This window comes from Lissotriton vulgaris, chromosome 5 (assembly GCF_964263255.1).
Source record: "Lissotriton vulgaris chromosome 5, aLisVul1.2, whole genome shotgun sequence".
Lineage (NCBI taxonomy): Eukaryota > Metazoa > Chordata > Amphibia > Caudata > Salamandridae > Lissotriton > Lissotriton vulgaris.
Window position 1 is genome coordinate 900,290,391 of NC_141693.1, and position 22,338 is coordinate 900,312,728.

At 47.4% G+C, this 22,338-nt stretch overlaps 1 protein-coding gene across 2 annotated transcripts in view; it reads right to left on the reverse strand.

The window, feature by feature from the left end:
* Positions 1–22,338, reverse strand: part of MARCHF5 (membrane associated ring-CH-type finger 5) — a 390,101-nt gene that overhangs the window by 366,462 nt on the left and 1,301 nt on the right. The window lies entirely within an intron of this gene.

The window sequence follows — 22,338 nt, forward strand, 5'->3', positions numbered from 1 at the left end:
CAATCCTGAATATGTTGCGAAGTGATCTAGTGACCTCAACGATCACTATTCTGCAACTATGTCGAACATTCTGGATGATCTAGCCCCACTAAAACTAAAAAGAACTCAAATCAAAGATAGAAAACCCTGGTTCACTGGATTCCTCAACCATGAGAGGACATCCCTCCGGCAATCCGAAAGAATCTGGAGAGAGCACCCCTCTGCTGCTCACCTAAAACTTCTCCGCCAGGCCAGAAATATATACAACAGGAACATCCTCAACTCAAAAAAAGTATTCTTCAGATCAGAACTGGGGATCGCCCAGAACAGACCCCACAAACTCTTCGAACTGGTCAAACACCAATCCAACAAACTGGCCAAAACATCGAAAGAAACATCCAAGTCTCTAATTTCATCCGAGGAATTCTCCTCAATTTTTGCGGACAAAATCTAAGCCTTAGGTAACGAACTTAGTTCCGCCCCATACTCTCTACCCCCCTTGCCTGCCTCCTCCTCCTCCCACACCGCCCCAACAGGCTTCACCGGAGAATCAAGCACACTGGACCAAATTCACACTCAACAACAATGACTGTCTCCAAAATCCTATCTACCTTAAACCAGAACAACCATTTCAACGGCCCGCTCCCCTCTAACTGCCTAGCTGCCGCCGCCCAATCCATTATTCCTAGCTGGACTGCAATAATTAACGCCTCTCTCCCACAGGGATCAATTCCTGACTCTCTGAAAGTGGGCAAAGTCCTCCTCATTCTGAAAAGGCTGTCGCTGGACCCAGCCTCCCCGGACAACTTCAGACCTATTTCCAACATCCCCCTCTTGGCTAAAGTGATGGAGAAGTGTGTGCAACTGCAGCTAACTCATCACATCAACAACTTCCACCTACTCGATGACTTCCAATTTGGATTCAGACCGGGACACAGCACTGAATCCACCATGTTCCACATCGTCGATGATGCCCTCCAAGCCCTTGACCAAGGCAAAACAGGTCTCCTAATCCTCGGACTTCGACATGTTCAACCATGGGAAGCTACTCTAACACCTCAAACTCAGGATGGGATTAGATGGCTCGGTCCTAGAATGGTTTAGATCCTTCCTCCAAAATCGATCTGAGACATTCCTAATAAACGGCAATCTGTCCGCTCCCTCTTTGGTCACGGTTAGAGTCCCTCAAGGATCAACGCTGTCCCCCACCCTCTTCAACCTTTATTTAGAACCGCTTGCCGAAGTCCTTCGCACCGCAAATATCTCCTACCATATGTACGCTGACGACACTCAGATCTACATCAAAATCTCATCTCTCGAGGAGATTCTCTCCCTGAATGAGGCCCTGAAGCTGACCGTCCAATGGCTCTCCTCCAATCAACTCAAACTCAACGCAAAGAAAACAGAATTTCTTCTAATTTCCCCTCCAAATACCGACCCGGAGATTCAGACATGGAGTAAGGCCATCACAGCCTTAAATTGTCCAACGACCATGGTGGACTCTATCAAATCACTGGGAATACCCTTGGACTGCAACTTGAACATGTGGGACCACATCAACTCGATCGCCAAATCAGCCAGATTCCACCTGAGCTACCTATGGAAACTGAAACCCTTCCTTGACGCTCCCGACCTAAAACTGGCAGTCCAAGGACTAGTCATTTCTAGACTGGAATATCGCTGGTCCACCCTCTCTGGTTTACCCAAGATCTCCCTATCACCTTTAAAAGCCTGCCTCAATGCAGCCGCCAGACTACTTACCAGTACAAAGAAATCTGATCACATTTCTCCACACCTGAAAGCGCTGAACTGGCTTCCTCTCAAGGCCAGAATACAGCTTAAGCTGGCATGCATCACACACAAGGCCTTATACTCAAACTCCCCAGCATATATTGCACAGAAACTTGTGGTATCCGGAGGAATCAGACACTCACAATCCACCAGAGACCTCCTACTCCAGCCTGAACGCTTTCGGAAGAAAAAAAAAAACGTATAATCGGGCGTTCGCTGGGGCTGCGCCAAGAATATGGAACTCCCTCCCACCCGCCATCAGAAGAATCAGAAGAATCCCCTCTCTTGCACGTTTCAAAAAGGAGGCCAAATCCTTCCTTATGGGTAAATTCCTCGTCTAACCCCTTACCTTCAGCCGTCACAGAGACCCTGATCAATTCACAGCTATTGCCTCCCTCCGATGACCTTCCACCCCACCAAGAAACCGGAGGCCTGTCCTCAGCAACTGTACTTTGTATCCCTCCTGTACTCAGCACCCCCCTCCCATTTTATGGTATACTTTTGTGATTCCTTGCCTCTTGTACAACTCTAGGACTCTGTAAAGCGCTCGGATACCCCAACGGGTCAAGTTTGCGCTCTATAAAACACAAAAATAAATAAATAAATAATCTAACAACTGTAGGAGTTTCGGAATCGCCTCATGCTGGGGGATGCAACGTAAAACAGTGCATCGTCCGCATACAGCGAGATGAGTTGAGTACCATTCCCTATTTGTACTCCCCAGCAGCTTAGATCTCGTCTGGTCCATACCGCCACTGGCTCTAAGCAATGGAGACAGGGGGCACCCCTGCTGCGTGCTTCACCCCAGTAAACACTGCACAGATCTAGTTTGGCCCAGTTGCACTCTGACACTAGGTTCAGTGTACAGTATTCTAACCCACCTGCAGAATTGTGGCCTGACCCCCATTAGTCTCAGTACCTCCGGCAGGTATCCCCAATCCATCGTATCGAATGCTTTTTCAAGATCAATGGAAACCAGCATCATCTCCTTAGGGACTGCCTGTGTTTTGTGCATTACAAGTGCTAAGCGCGGTAAGTTCATGAATGCGCTACGGCCCGGGATAAAGCTGCACTGATCCTTGTGAGCTAGACAACACATGTGCGGGCCCAGCCTTTTGGCCAGTCAATTTACCTTAAAGTTTTACGTCAGTATTTATCATCATCAGTGACCGGTAGGCCACCGGATCCTGACTGTCTCCGCCCGATTTAGGGATCATACAAATTTCACCCTTCCGCATTGTTGGGGGCAATATCCCATTCTAAAAGGATTCATTAAGTGTCTGTGGTAGTGGTTGGACTAACTTTGCCGAAATTGCCTGGTAATATTCAATTGGTAGCCCATTACCTCCCCAGAGCCTTAGCCTTGGGTATGTCTGCTATTGCCTTCACTATCTCTTCTTCAATTATCTGTGCTTCCAGATCTAACCAGGCTTATTCAGATAGCTTCCTCAATTGGAGGCCCTCCAGAAATGGAGTATAGGACTCAGTTCTGACTGACGGGTCAGCTGTATACACTTTTTGCAAATGCCGTTGAAACTGTTCCAATATACCTGCCCGGGTGTGATATCGTAACTTATTAACCGGATGTAGCTTTCCTAATAAAACATGCCCAATTAGGCAACATTTAAATATACACAGGAGGAGAGAACCTCTATGAGAAACAAGGTATACAAGAGGCTAACTGACAAATACCACTGTAAAAATAGACAACCTCCAGATCATAACATCACTCTAACACTGCATAAAGGTTAACAAACACATACATGCAGCAGAAAAAGATGGTGTGTTTCCTAAAACTTTTAGCATGCATAAAGGAAAAGGTGTCCGAAGTAAGTCAGCTTGATGGACATATCTTAATATGTGGCGCTTTAAATGCAAGATTGGCGAATGGGAAGTTGATGATGAATCAATAATCGAACTCATAAGAGGCATATGGGATCACAACTCCAAGTCATGCTTTTCCAAAGGCAAATGCAAAAGGTAAGCATCTGGCCCAACTCTGCTCGAATGAGGAACTAATATCAGCATGAAATTCCAATGTAAATGACAACCACAATGTACCAACGTACAATACTCGAAGGGCCCAAGCTGTAATTGATTACATCTTATTGAAGGCAACAGATTGGGACAGTTTTGAAAACATGCATGTGCAGTGGAGGTTAGAGGGTGACCACAACCAATAAAAGTTAGAAATCAAACATAGCAGCCACATCAAACCAAGAGAAATCCAAAATCTGAAGAGTTTCTGGATTATGGAGCGCAAGTAAGGATACGATGGAACCCCGTGACCTGGAGTCAAATGTAACAGGTTGGAAAGCTGAACCGTACGCAGTCACCCTTCAATTATCCATCTAGGAGAGCCAAACGGAGAATAATAAAACTGTCTCAGTATGTCGAACTATTGAATGCACGTCATGTTATATTGATTTGTATAGCGCACTAATCACCCGAGAGGGTATCCAGGTGCTTGCCTGGATTACCCCAATTGTTTCTAGAAGATTCACTTTTAAAAGACAACTAAAACTAATACCAGCCCCAGTGACAGAGGATCATAAGATCAAGACAATGGAGCTTCAGACACCGATTCACAGTAACTCACCAAGAGACAAAATCAGGGCAGCAATATACCGCAAGAAGGCCTTAATTAAGATGAAAAAGGTCGACAACATGAATGCAAAGTGGCTAGAAATTTAAAAAGTTGCCATGAAAAAGGATACAAAAGCCTTCTGGCTAGAATTAGGAGATGGTCTAGGGACCTGGAAAAAACATTCAAATCAAATATTACTGAAGAAGCCTGGCTAACCTACTTCTCTGCAATTTTTTGTTCTAAACCAGAAGCCGCAGACAACAAATATTTTGAAGCTGAAGAACAGGAATGGATTGGCTTGTACTGGGGTCTAATATCTTTAGTAAAGAAAAAGTGAGGGAAGCAATTGTCAATGTAAAAAAGGGGAATGCCCCCAGCCCAAACATGATACCTCCAGAGGTCTTTCTCCCTGACCAAGATTGGTAGGCAGGCATTTGCAAGATCCGTTGCCCCTCCCCCTGGTTAAAATAATAACAGTCCCAATCCACAAGAAAGGCCAGAAGAATGACCTGAAATCTTATAGGCCAATCAGCCTAATAGACATCAACATTAAAATCTTTTCAAAATTGATTCTCAGGGGACCGGATAATTGGACCACCAAAGAACATCCTTTCCCCTCCATTCAAGGTGGGTTCAGAGACGGTCTTTAAACTATCAACCCTATATTTACATTCTTTCACAATATTCATAAATTCTATGTCAGGACTACTACAGCAGTTTTCAACTAAACAACCCAAAAACTATCTTTGCCATGATGCACAGGGTGAAGGTCAACCACAATCCACCAATGAACAGTCTAGGATGTCCACAAAGGTGGGATCCCCCTGGATAACTTCCTCTTTCTTTTGCTGCTTCCAGCAGTACACATTTCCTTCCAGCAGTACACATTTTCCTTATTGCTATTTTGTATAGCGATTTAGTGTCTAAATATAGTTATTTCTGGTGATGCACTGTTTACATGTCTAGGCTTGTTCCTCTTTGGTTTGCTAGTAATTGGACATGGAATGCACCGCAGGAGCGCTGTCTCGCTCCACTTACGGTGCCCTGTGAAGCTTCGAGCTATTTGGTGCGGTGTGCACCAGAGGGGACTAGAGGGTGCACTAGAAGAGTGAGCGTCACGTTAGCCCGTGAAGAAGCGCCGTCATCGGTTTCAGTAAGACCTGGCATGTATCGCCCAGCGGTTCCCATACCGCTTAAGCCACCTGGAAGCCCAGACACTCATGTCTCATGTGTCAGTTTTTAAATTGCACAGCCTGACGCCAGCGTGAAGTGGTCCGTACTTTCTCAAATACACGCTCCTGTCACATGCCTATATTGTGCTTTCTAACTCCCTTTCCCCTTTCTGGCTGTCAAGGGCAGGGCCTAGACATTACCGACAACCGTTGATAGTAGGGTGAGCCAGACTAGGGCAGAAGCTCCTTCATGTGCTTAGCGCAGACAAAATATTAACTGTTCAGTTACCAAAATATAAGCCTCAGAATGCCCAGACTTGCAGCCTAGTGGAGGTTGGTACATTTTTTATTTCAGGGGTCTGCGTTGTGCTTCTTTCTCCCGGATCATTGCTCCTTTGACATTGCAGTTCCATACCTAGTTATAGGACTATACAGAGGAATCATCCTTGCAGGTCCTGCCTCTACATAATGAGTTTTGTGAGGCAATAGGTGCCTCCACCCACCAGACTGTGGCTGCTGCCATGGGCCCTTTCGATGCTGCATTATGAAGATGGCCTATGCCTACCAGAACCCCCAGTCTAAACTAGTGCCCACCCCTCCCATTAACAGTGCCCCTAATGTTCAGGTACGACTCTAGGATGGATTTGGGGGCCTTCGAGCGACTCAAAAAGTAGTTCCTGGCTCAACCAGACTCGTGCGCGAACGACGCCCCGTCAGATATGGACAATTTATCTTCCCCGCAAGGCCTGGAGGCAAAGGAGGATGACTCCCCGGGCGATTCAAAAGACAGGGCTGGATCTTTCCAGCCGTGGTGCCCCGCTTTGGAACCAGTCCCTGCAGAGCAGACAAATGACCCAGAGGATCCCTCGGACATGCTGGTCCCTGAGGAACTCTTGCACCACTGCTCGGGGGATTTCAAAATTTGTAGCAGGGCACAACAGCAAGTCTCTAGAGAAGGAGGTCACAGCCTGCCTTAGGGCGGAGTGCCCCTGCCTCTCCCTACTGTCTAAGGTGGCGGCTCTCCCTACTGTCTAAGGTGGCGGCAACCCAGGAGATTGATCCAAGAATAAGCACGTCTCTACAAAAATATATTAGGAACTCAAAGAAAGGCATTGATCGATCCTGGAAATCTTGCCAGGATAAATTATTTCTTGCCCTAATACTAAAATCTTGGAGCTGGCAGAATGGAAGAAAGCCAAGTTTGAGGTTTCCAGGGGCTTCTGGACAAGAAAATACTGGGGGAATCAACACAAGAAGCCACACCTCAGTGGATTCCCCCAGGTGTCTAGTTTTCAGAAATGCCTAGGTTCAGTAGGTTTCCCTAGATGGCTTCTGAGTGCGGGACCAAAAACGCAGGTGTCTCCCTTGTAAAACCAGGTTGTTTTGCGGTAGATCATTTTGTTGTCTCCACAATACGTGTTGGGCCCTTTCCCTGTCGTGGGAGCTTGGCTTGCCCACACAAGAGAGACACCGCTTTTCTCAGGAGACTTGGGGGAACGCTTGGTGGGAGGACATTTGTGACTGCCTGCATTTCCAGGACTTTTTCTCACAGGAATGCAAGGAAAATTAGTTTTATTTAGGTAAAGTTTGAAATTTGCCTGGTATTCTGGCTAATTAAAAAAAACCCCTGGTGAGAGCCACAAGGTTATCCCACCCTGAACTCCCCTGGAGTCTAGTATTCTAAAATGTGCTGGTTTGGTAGGTTTCCCTAGGTGCTAGTTGAGCTGGAGCCCAAAATCCACAGCTACCCACACTGCAAAATACACCTTGTTTTTCAGTTTGAAAAACGGGATCAGTCTACGTTGCATTTACCTCCCATTCACGTCACAGCCACTTGGCCTACCCACAGAAGTGAGGCACCATTTTTCTCTGGAGACTTGGGGGAATACTTGGTGGTAGGAAATTTGTGGTTGCCTGCAGATTCCAGGACTTTTCCTCACAGAAATGCAAGGAAAATGTGTTTTTAGTCAAAGTTTACACTCTGCATGGCAGGGATGTGGAATTCCTATAGCTCGACGCCCAGGACATATTGTTTGGGGTCAAGGGCAACAAGTTTTAATGTGCATTTTGTCCTTGGGACAAGCAGGCCCAACCCCATGCAACACAAATCCTTCGGCTGCCAGTTTGCAGTGCCACATTAAGGATCAGGGAAGGCCACTGCATGCAGTTAAGTTAATATTTGTGTGCATATGTTAATGCTGTTCAAACTTGTATTTATGGTTCAATAATTGACAGCCTTTATTATTAGGCTGAGCGCTCTCAGTAAATGTAAGTTCTAACTGCACTATTGACAGTGCACTACTGACACTAGTTCCAGTATAAAATTGTGGACACACGGTTTAAAAGTTTAGCAATATGAGGCTATGCATAATGCTCCCAGAATGCGCTCTGATTAGATGCAAATATTTGACGAAGCAAGATTAATGATTCTTTGCTTTCAGTATAAAATGTTCCTAAAAATTGAATGTAGGAAAAACATTTGTTTGCTAAACTACTGTAAAATTTCAGGTACCATTTCTTTGCAGCATCATTTAGTAAAATGTGTTGATGCATGCTAGTACTGCCCCAAAATATTCATATTAGAAAATCAGTGTAACCAGTTTCAATAAGATTTTGGCAAACAAAAATAAACAAGCACTGGCAAAGCCACTAGGTCTGAAAAAGTGATCAGATTTTTAGTTTTGGCAATGCGCAAATTGTTTTGCCATGGTTTTTGTAAAACCTTATTGATGTGAGAGCGAATGACCCTCACCAATATAACAAACATTGGCAAATGCAAAAATTGTTTTTGGTCTCAAAAAAGCACACACTGCCACATTAGTTACTGGCACTGAATAAAACTACTTTGTGTGCCAATATTCTCCTTGTGAAAGAGCAGAATGCTGTTACTCACTGTGAAGCCAGCCGATAGAGAGAGAGAATTTTAATAAACACAAAAGGTCATGGTTAACGCGAGACCAAATTAGGGGCCCAATTATTAAATAAAGTCTCCAAAGTGCACCCTTGGTATATGTCCTTGCTTTAAGGGCAACTATATGGCTTTCAAGAATTCACACGAATTCACAGAAGTAGGGCAAGAAATAGTACTCCAAGAAAATATTTGTGAACTGCATTTTAGCATGAGCAAATATGCATGTATAGATTTGCTCATGCGAAAACCTGAGTCTTTGCAAGTTTATTTTCCCTCCAACCACTTTTTTCCCAACTCTGGAAGAAGGTTTACGTCTGCCATTGTCAGGAGTATATTTCCACCATTTCTCAGTATTGGAAAAAATTAGAGAAGAGTTGTTGAAAACCTTAAAACATGCAAGTTAGTAGGTTTGCTCAGACTCAAAAGGACATTCCAACCCTGGAACTATTGTTTACCACTACTTTCAGTCCCAGTATGTAGATCTGGGGAAACGTAGAAACATAAAGGGATCGATAGTATTCAAACACTACTATGGTATGAGCCCCGGCATAAATCAGAGAGGCTATATAAGAGCTCTTATATAATGAGATTGCTGCCATAACTTGTCGCCGCACAACATGACACCAAAGGGGCAAGTGGATTTTGTTACAGGACAAGTAGATTTATGAAGCAACCTGCCCCATGGACTAGTAGATATTTTAATAAAATTCCACACCCCTGTGCATGGGATTCTGGGTTAAAAAAAAAAATCTGGAGACGCAACTTAAGTCACCCCACCCTGAACTCCTCCAAGTGTCTAATTTTCAAAAATGTGCTGGTTTGGTAGGTTTCCCTAGGTGCTGGCTGAGCTGGGACCCAAAATCCACAGTTAGCCACCTTCTAGAAAAACATGCATTCTGCTGGGTGAAATATGAGGTCTCCGAGGTCACAATTTGGGGTGTTTTGTGTCACAGGCACAATGCCCAGCCACACAAGTGGGGTACCATTTTTATCAGAAGACGTGGAAGAGCAGAATGACAGAACATTTGTTCTTATCAATTGAATATCTCCACATTTGTGCCTTTCAAATGTAAGCAAGTGTGTAACACAAAAGATACGTTACAAAATGCCCTCTGAAACACATGCCAGTATGGGTAACAATATATTCGGAGATGTACAAACAACCACTGCTCCTACATGCAATATCTGGTATACATTTCAGAAATACAGAGTTTTACTACATACCCTTTTCCCATTCTTTTTAATTTACCACATGACTTGCTTTATAGTAGGTACACAATGAAAAAACATAGTACAGTGTAACTCAGTTATTGGCTCTGGTACCGCAGGTTCTTGGTGAACCTACAAGCCCTAAATTTCTCTGGAACCAGAAGGGTCCAGCGAACTTAACGGTATATTACTTCAAAAAATCTGCCATAGTAAGAAGTAACAGATGAAAAAGTAGACACAAATGGCTGTTTTTTAAAACTAATTTCAATTTTATTTCAACTGTTACTTTTTATGGGAAAGCCTTGAAGGATCTACATAAATGACCCCTTGCTGAATTCAGATTTTTATCTAGTTTTCGGAAATGTATAGGTTTCGGGTAACCACCATGGGTTTCACACCAATTTCCAACACTAACTGGAAGGAGGTTGTAAGTTCAAATAATAGGAAATTTCTAAATCCGTGCTCTTTCCAGTATGTGGTAATGAGGGGAGAGGCACCTAGGCAATGCAACTATCACACGTGACTAGGGGTTTTAAATATCTGGGCATATTCATGTCGCCCTGTCCAAAAGGCTTCTTGGGCAAATATTATTGACCCGCTAATTACAAGTTTAAACAACCAAACAGCAATTTGGTCCTCCTTTCCACTATCTCTGTATGGGCGGTCCGCCATTTTTAAGATGGTGTTCCTGCCAAGAATTCTATACCAACTACAAAGCTCTCCCTATAACATACCCAGGTCCTGGTTTGCGCAAGTCAATACCATACACAAATTCCTATGGAACGGGGGGCGATCCGGGTGGCATTACATACATGCGGACAATCCACGTACTAAGCGGGGATCGCAGCAGCAGACGTATATGCATACTACGCTGCATCTCACCTGCTAATCATATATAATTAGTGGTATAGCTCCCCAACTGACCCCGCTTTTGCGCTAGAGCATGTGGCAATGGAAGGGGTTCCTCTGCTCCATTACCTATATAGCTCTAGGAACCTCAACATACTACCCCTGCAAGTAGAACTGTGATTCAGCTATGGGGGTACAAGGTGAGGCAGATGAGGTGGAGCAGGACCTTGACCCAGACAACTCCTCTGTGGCAACTTACATACTTACGACCTGCGACAGTCCTGCTGGGTTTTGGTCAATGGAACTTGGTGGGAATATCTACGTTGGGAGATGTGATGCAAGGCACCACGTTGAAATCCTTTCAACAGCTGCAAGAGGAATTTCACTTACACAAGACGCAGTTCTATAAATATCTCCAACTACGTCACGCACTGGGACCCCAGATTCGTGCTCTTGAAACCCTATCGGAATTTCATCCACTTAAGGGCCGCCTACTGATGGGTGACCTGGGGCTCCATAAAATCAGGCAAATATATCAAACACTGACGACACACACACACGTACAACACTTGATAAAACTAGGAGAGCATGGCAGGATGATATTCCAGAGTTGACAGAGGATGGTGCCCTGGTATCTACATCTTACCGCCTTAAAATGGGGGTAATTCAGTCTCCTACCTGTTTGAGATGCGAGAGGAAAGAGGGTGCGTTCTTACATACAGTCTGGAGCTGTTCTGTATTGGAGCTGTTCTGTGTTGCAGCCGTTCTGGAGAAGGGTGGCCTCTTGCCTTAGTAACATGCTTTCATGGGAGCTCCAGTTGGATCTGAGACTTTTCCTCTTACATAGTACGGACGAGATAGGGGGTAACAAATATATAAAACAATATCTACTCTTTCTGGCTCTTACCATTGCCAAACATGACATAGCCAAGCTGTGGAAGGGGACCTCCCCTCCTCTTTTGCCTCAACTCCCCTTTCAGTCTCTCTATTCCGTCTCTTCTCTCCCCCCACATTATCCCCCTTGTCTTCACATTTCCCCTGTTCTCCTGTATATAAACCCTTTCATTAATTCCATATACTTAGCTGCCCCCTGTATATGCTGCCTGTGGATAATGCATGGGTGCCACCGCTGAATTATGGACTCCGTTGTCAGTGTGCTCTGTGATGGAAGGCATGAAACTAAGCCCTGCCAGTCAGTGGTTGCTCTCCGACAGCTCTCAGTCCCATATTCGCACACTTGCTACCGTCGTGTGGCAAGAATAATTTAGCGAAAGGAGCGGAGCTTGCCGGCGGCGAAGATGGCCGCATAGTCCCATAGCTCCTGCCCACTATTAAACAATCTTGCAATTATCCAGTATCCTTGAGGCGAACCAAGGCCCTCACCCGGACCCCAGTGGAGGTGAGGAAACTGGCTACCACGCGATCCATCCATCCAGCTGTTTGGGGCCATGAACGGAAATCCCCCTGAAACTGCATAGGGGCGAGGCGGAGGGCCCAGAAGCAGCGGCCTCGTGTGCTTGCACTGCCTGTGCGACGTCACAGTGCGTGCGGCGACGGCCAGAGAACTGACCGGGGCCCAACCTACTGAACACAGCAGAGTGCCGGAGAGTGAGGACGCCCGGGCGCCCGACCCCCGCATCACCAGAGTGGTAGTGGTCGCTGCAGCTGTCTCCCCAGACTCCCCCCAAGCTCAGAGAAGTAGCTGGGGCCTGACCGCGAGTCGGGAGAAACACACATGACAACGCAGTGCTTCGTGGAGACCGATTACCACCGGAGGCGCTGGGGATAGGATAGGTGACCTCCCATGTATCAACGAGATAAAGTGCGACAGGCCCCCTGCTACACGGGGAGGGACTATTGGCCCTAACTGCGGGAGTCAGACTGCCTCTGATCGAGCTCCTGGGCCTCGGTAGACAACGAGTCTGCAGGCCCCCACGAGACCATTCGGCACCATTGGTCCTAGATATCGCCCCACATCATTGCTGTGCCACTCGTGGTGCGGTTCTGTTTGTCCTTGTGGATCCGATGCAACAGTGAGTGTGGGTCTGGTGGGGGCATCCACAACAGAGATAGAGTGGCACGTGGCGCTCCAGGGGCCTCCTGTTTCATGCTTGGGGTGTCCGCCCTACCCGGCGCCTCATTTAAGATCCTTTGGGCGAGACAGCCACCTCAGGAGCCAGTTCTGATAGCGACCTGAGTGGACTGGGGGAGGGGGGGGGGACAGGGCTGCTCCCAATCTATCGCCCCTGATCGCGGGCCCTGTCGCGGGGGTCTGCGAGGCACTAGGACTGCGACGGGGTGCTTCCACTTGGCGAGATATACAATTGAGTGCAGTTGGCGACCCTGGCTGAGCTTCGGTGAAGAGCCTGACCAGGACCTGGAGAAGCACTATTTGCGCCGAAGTGCCTGGAGTGTGTATAGCCACGCAGCGAAATGGGCAAGGGCGACAAGACGCAAAGCAAGCTCACCTTAGAGCACCGGTGCTCCAGGTCTCAGAGTGCAACGAGCACGGATAAAAACGCTGAGCAGGAGGATGAGGACGCAGCAGGGGGCGCAGAGATCAAGAACATGCTCTTAGCAATGGAGAAAGGCCTTCAAAGTAGCATGTCGTCACTGGGGCCGAATCTGGACGCCCTCACCTACAGAATGGCGGAGCGCATTGATAAGCACGCAGAGCGCCTAGACATGTCTGAGGGAAAGCTAACTGAAGCAGAAGAGGCGCAGACGGAGTTGAACACTGACCATAAGAGATTAGACAAGATGATGCAGACGCTGCAGGATAAAACGGAGGATTTGGAAGCCCGCTCCCGACGCTGTAACCTCCGAATAACGGGCCTACCGGAAATGACACAAACTGGCAATATGGAGCTCTTCATTGAGAAACTGCTGACCACCCTGCTTGGGGCCGACACCTTCTCCCCGATGTTTGTAGTGGAGCATGCCCATCGGTTCTTGGGCCCGCGCCCGGGTGCCCCACCGCGCCCTATCATAGCCAAGCTGCTTAGTTACAGAGACAAGGACGCTGCCCTGAGGCAAGCTAGGGAAAGAAAAACTTTGCAATATGAGGGTTCGGAGATTTCACTCTATCCTGACTTTACCGCCAAGGTACAGGAAGCCCGCAAACACTTCGCCCCGTTCAAGCGCCAGCTGCGAGACCTCGGACTCTACTATGCCATGTTATATCCTGCAAAGCTCTGTGTCAATCGGCAAGGCCACTCGCATCTGTTCACCGACCCTAGAGCGTTGAAGCAAGCCTTAAAGAACTGGTCCAAAGAGAAAAGCAAGGAGTCGAACATTCCTGCGGAGGAAGCGGAAGGTGGCGAGCTGCTGGGAGGAGCGTAAGTAACTGTCCACTGCCGGATGACTGATTGACTTGGTAAGGTTTGGATGCTGCGGGTCGCAGAGGGGACTGCTGTCTAGCTTGCGGCCTTCCTGCCCTACAGTGGTCTATTTCACATTTAACTGCGCTGAGGGCCAGACTTTACACAGACTTGATGTTTCCTGTTGGCCGCTTCCATATAACTCTGCAGGAGCTTAGCCGGAACACAGAGAGGGGGGAGGGTCAACATTCTTCAGATGCGGTGGTATCTGGCCCTTTTAAAGTCCATTTCCATGTCCTGAAGACCTGCACAGTCCTACTGGGGGTCGAAGTAGCCTCATTGATGCTCACTATAGATGACTGCGGGTGGGGGCAAGGTAGGTCCTAGAGTAGTGCGCGCTCGCACACCTAGTTGGCACCCAGGCAACCTTGGCCCCCGCGTGCATACCACCTGATTTGTCTCTATGGAGTCTACTTTGTTAGAGTTGCGGATTGGGAGGGGGGGGGGAGGGGGTTCTGCACGGCCCAGTGGGGGGGGGGGGGGGGGTCTGCTGTGGGTGGGGGGGGGGGGGGGGGGGAGACATGTTTGTCATTTTGAGTAGCATGGGGGGGGGGGGAAGGGGAGTGGTTCTTGCACACAGATTCCATACACTTGTCATGCTGAACTTACACGAACACTGCACAATCATACACTGCAACACCTGTGCCGCCACTGAGCGCATTTAACACTGGGGACCATTCCTCCCCTTTGACGCTTAAAGCTCTGACGTGGAATGTGAGAGGGCTGAACGACTTCCGCAAGCTGCGGAAAGTGATGAACTACTTAAATCGTCTTCACGTGGATATAGCTCTCCTACGGGAGACGCATCTACCACTCACGAGCAGGATGCTACACAGCAGGTGCATGGAGGGTAACACTATAGCTGCGGGTTTTACGACTCACGCCAGAGGGGTCCTTATCTGGGTGAACCCAAAATCCAAGCTCACTTTAACCTTCCTACGTGTTGATGCAGAGGGCCGCTATGTGGTTGCGTGCTGAAAAGGCCTTGGCGTGGACTTTATTGTGGTCAACGTCTACGGTCCGAACTATGACTCCCCAGAATTCTTCCAATCTTTAGCAGATATTATCGGTGCCCACAATACTGCACAAATCCTTTGGGGTGGTGACCTTAACCTAGTACTGAACCCAGATCTGGACAGATCCGCAGGCCCGCATCGCAAGCCGTAGGCTGCGGCACAACTGTTAAGCACACTGCTCATAAGCTTAGACATGGAAGACGTATTGAGGTACAGACATCGGACGCAGGGGGGATACACCCACTATTCGGCCTACTATGATATTCACACTAGGATTGATTATTGGCTAACTACCTCCACCGTGATGAGCCGTGTTAGGGAATGCAAAGTACTGCAGCGCACACTTTCGGATCACTCACCACTTTTGCTGGTGCTAGAAACCCCAAAGAAAGCGATTCACCCCTTTACGTGGCGCTTCCCGCCATTCTCGCTCCTAGACCCGGTGTTCAGGAGTGAACTAGCGGAGTCTATAGAGGTCTTCTTTGAGACCAATGTGGGATCGGTGGACAGTTTTCAGACGGTCTGAGAAGTCTTTGAGGTATATATCAGAGGAGTAGCCATGTCTAAGCACTCTAGTGTGCTAAAGTCCATCAGACAGAGGTTTTCAGAGTTAGAGAGGCGACTACAGACACTAGAGGGGCGACAACTGAGGAACCCCAGCACAACCGTCGCGGATGAAATAAAGTCCCTTCTGACAGAATACCATGAGGAGGCAGAAAGGGAGGTCAAGCATATGGGTAAATATGCAACTGCGCGCTCCTATGGTGAGAGGCCTGGTTCTGTTCTTGCTAGTTTGCTGAAGGGCAGAAGAGGGAGGTCGCAAGTAACGGAGCTGAAATCTTCTAACGATCGGACCACCACGGACGAACTAGAGATAGCAAACACCTTCCGGAGCCATTACTCTGACCTTTATGCTTCAAAGAGTAGTGGTCACACGGACAAAATCAAGGAATATCTGGAACATATAGACCTGCCTCTGCTTTCTAACACTCACAGAGAATTCCTAATGCTCCCCATAGGTAAAGAGGAAATAACAGCGGCCCTAGCATCCATGCGCACTGGCAGTGCCCCGGGAGTGGATGGCCTAACAGTGGAATTCTACAAAGCTTTTCGGGAGCAACTTCTCCCCCACCTGTCCGCACTCCTTGATGATAGATGCGTGGAGGGTAGCATGCCTCAGTCCATGAGGGAAGCATTGCTAGTCACAGTACTGACACCGGGAAAGGCGCATGACGAGTAGTTCATATAGGCCGTTATCTTTGTTTTATGTAGACACTAAACTCTACGCTAAGGTGCTGGCAACTCGCCTGGTGCTGTTGGCCCCCAGCCTGGTTGCTCCAGAACAGGCAGGCTTCATTCCCAGCCGGAACTTAACATACAATATCCGTACGGTTTTGGGCACAATGCAGCATGTCAAACAGAACACGAAGGCCATCGCCGTGTTCCTTGACATGGAGAAGGCATTCGACTCCATTGAATGGCTATTCCTGAGACAGGTTTTACAGCGGATGGGTCTGGGCGAGCCGTTTCTCCAAATGATAGGAGCTCTTTACAACAAGCCCTCGGCCAGGGTGCTATTCGGCCACCTGGTGACTGATTCCTTCGCTATTTGCAGAGGCACTAGGCAGGGCTGCCCTCTCTCCCCATTGTTAAACGCTCTGGCGGCAGAGCCACTGGCGTGCGCTCTGAGAGAATACCACGGCAACGAGGGTATCCGCTTCCCCACATACAATATAGTCGTCTCCATGTATGCGGACGACACTCTGCTATATGTACATGACCCCGAAAACAACCTTTCACCGATGCTCAGAGAGGTAGTCCACTTTGGTGCCCTTTCGGGCCTAAAGGTAAACTGGCCTAAGTCATTGGCCTTCCCCTTAACGCCGGTTACTCACAAATTTGACATGGACTACCCTCTTCAATGGACCGAGGACCCTGTAAGATATTTGGGGGTTTGCCTACACACTGATCCAGAGCTCCTGCTTAGGGAGAATTACGGGGTAGTGGTGAGCAAACTGGAAGACGACGTAGCCGCCTGGAGCAAGATTCCTCTTTCTCTGCTGGGGCGCATTGCCATAATGAAAATGGTTGTTTTGCCGAGACTTTTGTTCCTCTTCAGCGCCATCCCGATTGTGCTATCCAAGTCTTTTTTCCAACGATTGACACAGCTGATGGTTCATCTTGCCTGGGCGGGCAAGCAGCCCAGAGTAAAGTGGACGACCGTTACACTTCCATACGCCAAGGGGGGCCTCGGTGCTCCTAACTTAGAACTTTACTATAGGGTGGCGCAGGCGTCGCATCTACACACGTGGGTGCATGGCCATCAGCGCATCCCGCATGTAATCATGGAAAGACTGTTTGCGAAGCCACTTGCCCTCCCGGTCACGATATTCCAGCCACTGGACTGCAGAACTGGGATACTTGACTCCATCACATCCACTAACCACGCGTGGCACAGGCTACTGTCTCGGCAGGGGATGGTGTGGCTGTACTCACCGCACATGCCCGTGGAATGGACGGTGTGGCTACCCCCTATCCGCGAGGGGGGAGTGGTCTGGGCTATGAAACAACTCAGCATCCACCTCGCTGGTGATTTTTTCAGTGATGGCACGGTTAAAACTTGGGAGCAATTGACAGGTGAAGGAGATGTCCGCACACTGCTGCATCGATTCCAGTATCATAGAGTGTGCAGTGCTTTTCTAGACTTGCTGGGTCCTGACCTGGAGGAACCACCGGAGGTTCCGAAGATTACATATATCATCAAAACGGAGTCTCCTCGTAAATTAGTAAAAGATTTGTATAAGAAAGCATTGGTACAGGAGGAGCATCTGTTTGTCAAGGCTAGAATGGATTGGCAGAGGGATTTAAAAATCACTATAGACGACGCTATGTGGCAATACTACTGTGTCAACACTAAAAGGATCTCCTTAAATGGGAGACACAGATTAATACATTTCAAATTCCTCCAAAGGGTATATTATACCATTGAGAGACTGCACAGATTTGGTTTACGGCCCACTGCGGCTTGCAAGAGGTGCCGCGCACCATTAGCTGATTTTCTGCACTTAGCCTGGAGCTGCCCGGGGTGCGGATATATTTGGAAGAGATTTTTACCGAGATGAGTAGGATCCTGGATGTGGAGCTGGCTCCGGACCTGGCACTGGCCCTCATTGGACACTCTCTGAGACTTCCAGTTGCAATCCGGCGATTAGCAGACATGGGCATGTTAATGGCACAAAGAGTGGTAGCTCTCTGTTGGATGAGAGGCCCGCTCCCCACTGTTGCCCGTTGGGCTCGGGACATGATTTATTGTTGTACTCAAACTGAACATTATAGTGAGCTCTTACCCCCCACAAGTCGCCCAAAAAAATTCTGGGGATTGTATCAAACTTACTTAAGCGATGCCACTCGAGGGGGGAAAACTGACTCGGAAGAAGACACTGAGGCGACCCAAATGAATCCCGTGGTGGGAACGGCAGAATAGACACTGATGAGGTGTCACCACATACCAGAAATGGGCACCATCATGAATCCGGAAGGGATAAGCAAGTGTGTTTGAGTGGTGACCTATAAGCAAATGTGTTTGAGTGGTGACCTGCACAGCGGATACGGCCCCCCCCACCTTAACTACTGATGAGATCAGTGGAGTATTTGGAAGGAATCCAGTCACGAGTGGAGGATGCTAGTGAAGTGTGTGACATTACGGTACTTGGAGTACACTTGCGCGCAGGTATACAAGGCCCTTCTAAAACAGTTTTCTATAGTGTATGGCCTGGGCGTGGCGCTGTGTGCATGAACTGGGGGGGGGGGGGATGTTGGGTTATGTTACATCAAATTCTGGCATTATTTGTAAGGTATTTTTTGCCAAGTTGAGCTACCTTGCTAGGGTAGATTATAGCGTTCCAACATATGTGCAATTTAATTCTGTACTCCAAAGACAATGCCCGCAATTACCATTCTTCAATGACGTAGCTTGGATTATGTACATCTGTGTTCGCAACGCCGCCGGACCTCAGGGTTGTCGGCTGATGGGCTGTGTAAATATTGAAGGGATTTGCTAAACGATGGATGCCCGCCGCCGGCCCCAGGGTTGTAGGCGCTCTGGCTGTGTCTCCACTTTGGTACGAATAAAGGTCTTTTTTGAAAAATAAAAAAATAAAAAGAATAATTTAGCTGGTTTACAAGTTTTAAATCCACTGACTAATATGATGAAGACGTCATTGGAAATGACATCACTGGACTGATGGCCCCGTGATGACTTCACAGGAAATTACAAATAGGGGTCTTACGTCAGAGAAAATAACCATGTGGTGTCTGACACAGGACAACATCGAAGGAAATGCTTACTGGGTGATAAGTAACTGATCTTTGGAGCTTTAACCTCCATGAGACATCTGTTCATCAGCATACATATCTGCATGGTGCACTGATTGCATGGCAGTCAGTAACTGCAGCGGCGAGACATACATAGCAGACCACCACAAGGCTTTGCAGACCCCTATTTTCAATCCCTTCTTGTTCCGACAGCTGGTTTACCTTCTCCCAAAAGCAGTGGGAAGACTAGGAAATCTGTAGGCTGTAGTCTGGGTGAAAAAAAAACACTTGACCTCTAAATCAGTAGGGTTGGAAAGTAACAGTTAGGCAGAGGAAAACGTCACTTAGCGGCCACGACCTCTCTGTTCAGAAGAGTCAATCGTGCCCCTCTGTGGGACTTATAACCTGCAGCCGAGGTATATTGCACTATAAATGCGTACCATTTAATTGGCAATCAATAGTTCCATTATTCAAATGCCAGAAGCCCAAAAGGTGGTGTATTCCATGTCGTATACGTTTACCCTCACACCCTCCCTTGCCTGTATGATCAACATAGAAGTGTGGCTCACTGGTTAGAGCAGGCAGACCCTGAAGCAGAGGTCAGACCAGGGACCAGGGTTCGATTCCCGATGCGGCAGGGTGTTGAGCTCAAATGTCCACGGACTCGATAAATTCTCGCTTCGGTGCCTGACCTAATCATGGGTTCACACTCTGTAACTCTGGGCATTAAGCTTGCTTAATCTCCACAACGGCCCCCCCGCGGCGGGATGCCTGGCTTTCACCTTGGGGATGCCCTGTAGGGGCTATCTCACAGGGAAAAACCAGGACGGGTTCCCAAGGCAAGCGCGGAGATACCCCTTCGGGGGTCGATTCTGGCGCTATATAAGAAATGTAATAATAATAATAATAACATGCTGCACAGTCATGGTAGAGTATTCTGCTGTGCCACTGAAGTCTGTATCTTGCCAGTTTCTGCAGTTCTAAATCTCTGTAGATGGCTGACTGCAACAAGCGGGGGGAGGGCAAAGCAACATGAGGGGCAGGGGACAGAGAACTACAAGCCCCAGAGCGCACTGAAATGCTTACGAGGCGGAGAGGATCAGCAACGGGCCTGTGGGACACTTCTTAAGCAACTCATCTGCCCAACAGGATGCGTCCCAGCACTACCAACGTAACAGACATGCACAAGCAAAATGTAAACAAATTAGTTTAGCACTACAAACTCATAACAAGAGTATCTCTTCATCCAGGATACTCACCACAACAAGAACTGACACGAGCTGAACTGAACCAGACCCGTTGTTTCACCGAAAAAGCCACCTGCTCTCCCTTGTAACCAATAACGTAAAGTCTTATCCGAACCAATACAAATGCTTGGAACTCCAAATCAATGAGACTAAGACTGTGGTAGTTGTATTACTCACTACCCATATTGTTCTCTCCTTATATACCATTATCCTAATCAGCATAGGTACACTCCTCTACTCTTTTTTTAAACATGAAATAAGTTTTTTTAGAATTATCGATCTTTGTACTTTCTCTTTTACTGTAAAGATTTTAATTAATTGTACAGTTAATAAAAAACCTACCACTAAAAAAACCATTGTTGAAGATAAACGCGGTAATACCAAAAACAAGTGCTTAGCGGCTAATTAAGAGACACTGTCTACAGCCGCAAGTAAAAGATCCAATCCCAGTCGGCGGGGCCAAAAGCGGACAGGATGGCAACCAGGAGGGATTAAAATGCCTCTGGTGCAATCATTACACTGTGTATTGCATAATCCATGACGCCGAACGACGCGCACCGTATGAAAACTGGAGGCGGAGCAGAGATACTGTGAGCGTGTGTGAAAAAGCTTTATTCGAGTTATACACTCATAAAAGCACTGGCATATAAATTCATACATTTTAAAACATCAAGCATTCTATTACAACAATTTATAATTGAAAATACATAATACCAAAACATTAAAATTTTTACCAATTGGAATAAAATAAGCTTTTTCATACTATGCGAATACTAAATGCACGTTGAGATATTGGGACCCCCGCGTTACGGACCATTCCCAAAGTTTAGACAAATTAAGACTCATACCATACATATTGTCCGCATTTTGTGGTGTTAAAATTCATTTACAACACCCAGTAGATATTTTGCAAGGTTTAGTTGAAAATATGGAATTCAAAACACATTGGGGAGTAGAGCCCGCCTCCTTATGGACCATGCCCACCCCAGGTATTTAGCTGTTCCAACTACAATGGACATTTCAGTGGAGGAACAGATAATTCTCAACCCCTCCACACCACTTCGGACACCAAGATTCCTACAAACTGGAGCCAACCATGATTTTCTTGGGATTGCATAGGACTCACAAATAAACAGGAAGTGTGCAATATTTTCATTGGGGGCACCACATGACGGGCAGCACAAACCACTACTAGTTCTCCAGCCGGACGTCAGAGATACTACTTTTGGAAATGTATTGATTCCAAGAAGACCTTGCATGGCGAGAGCTACACATGCGCACTGCTAACGCCAGGTGAGACCTAAAAATGTGGCCGATTTAATTCTGCCTGTTCTGAAAGCTGGTGAAATGTTGACTTTAGCACCGCTCACTCTTCTTTGATGCCATTTGCCGGAAATAAAACAGGAGCTTTGTCCTGCAGCACTTATTTCCCATTACCCCCCCCCCCCCCCCACCCCCCAAATGTAGCTATATTTTGGCTAATTTCTCAGTCCCACCAGGGGAATCCATAAACCCTGGGCACCTTTAGGCCTTTAAGAAAATAGTGCCTTGAGGCTGTAATTAAATCTACGGGCGTAACAACACATGTAACAGGGGTTGTGCTCATGGGAGGTTACAAGAAGAGACAAGGCGGTAGAAGGAGGAACTAAAAAACCTAATTACCAATAATAAGCCACCATTTACAGAGGACAGGCGCCAATTAAACAGATGAGCAGGAAGAAGGCAGAGCTTTATGCACATATCCTGAATACAGCATGTCTCAAAGAGATGGTGCAAGCACTGCCTATATGAGACCTAAAAACAGGTAGCAGCAACTGCCCAGATCAATGTAAAAAAGAAAGGTCGGAATCCAATTTGACACCCCGGTTTCTCACTGTGTTAAG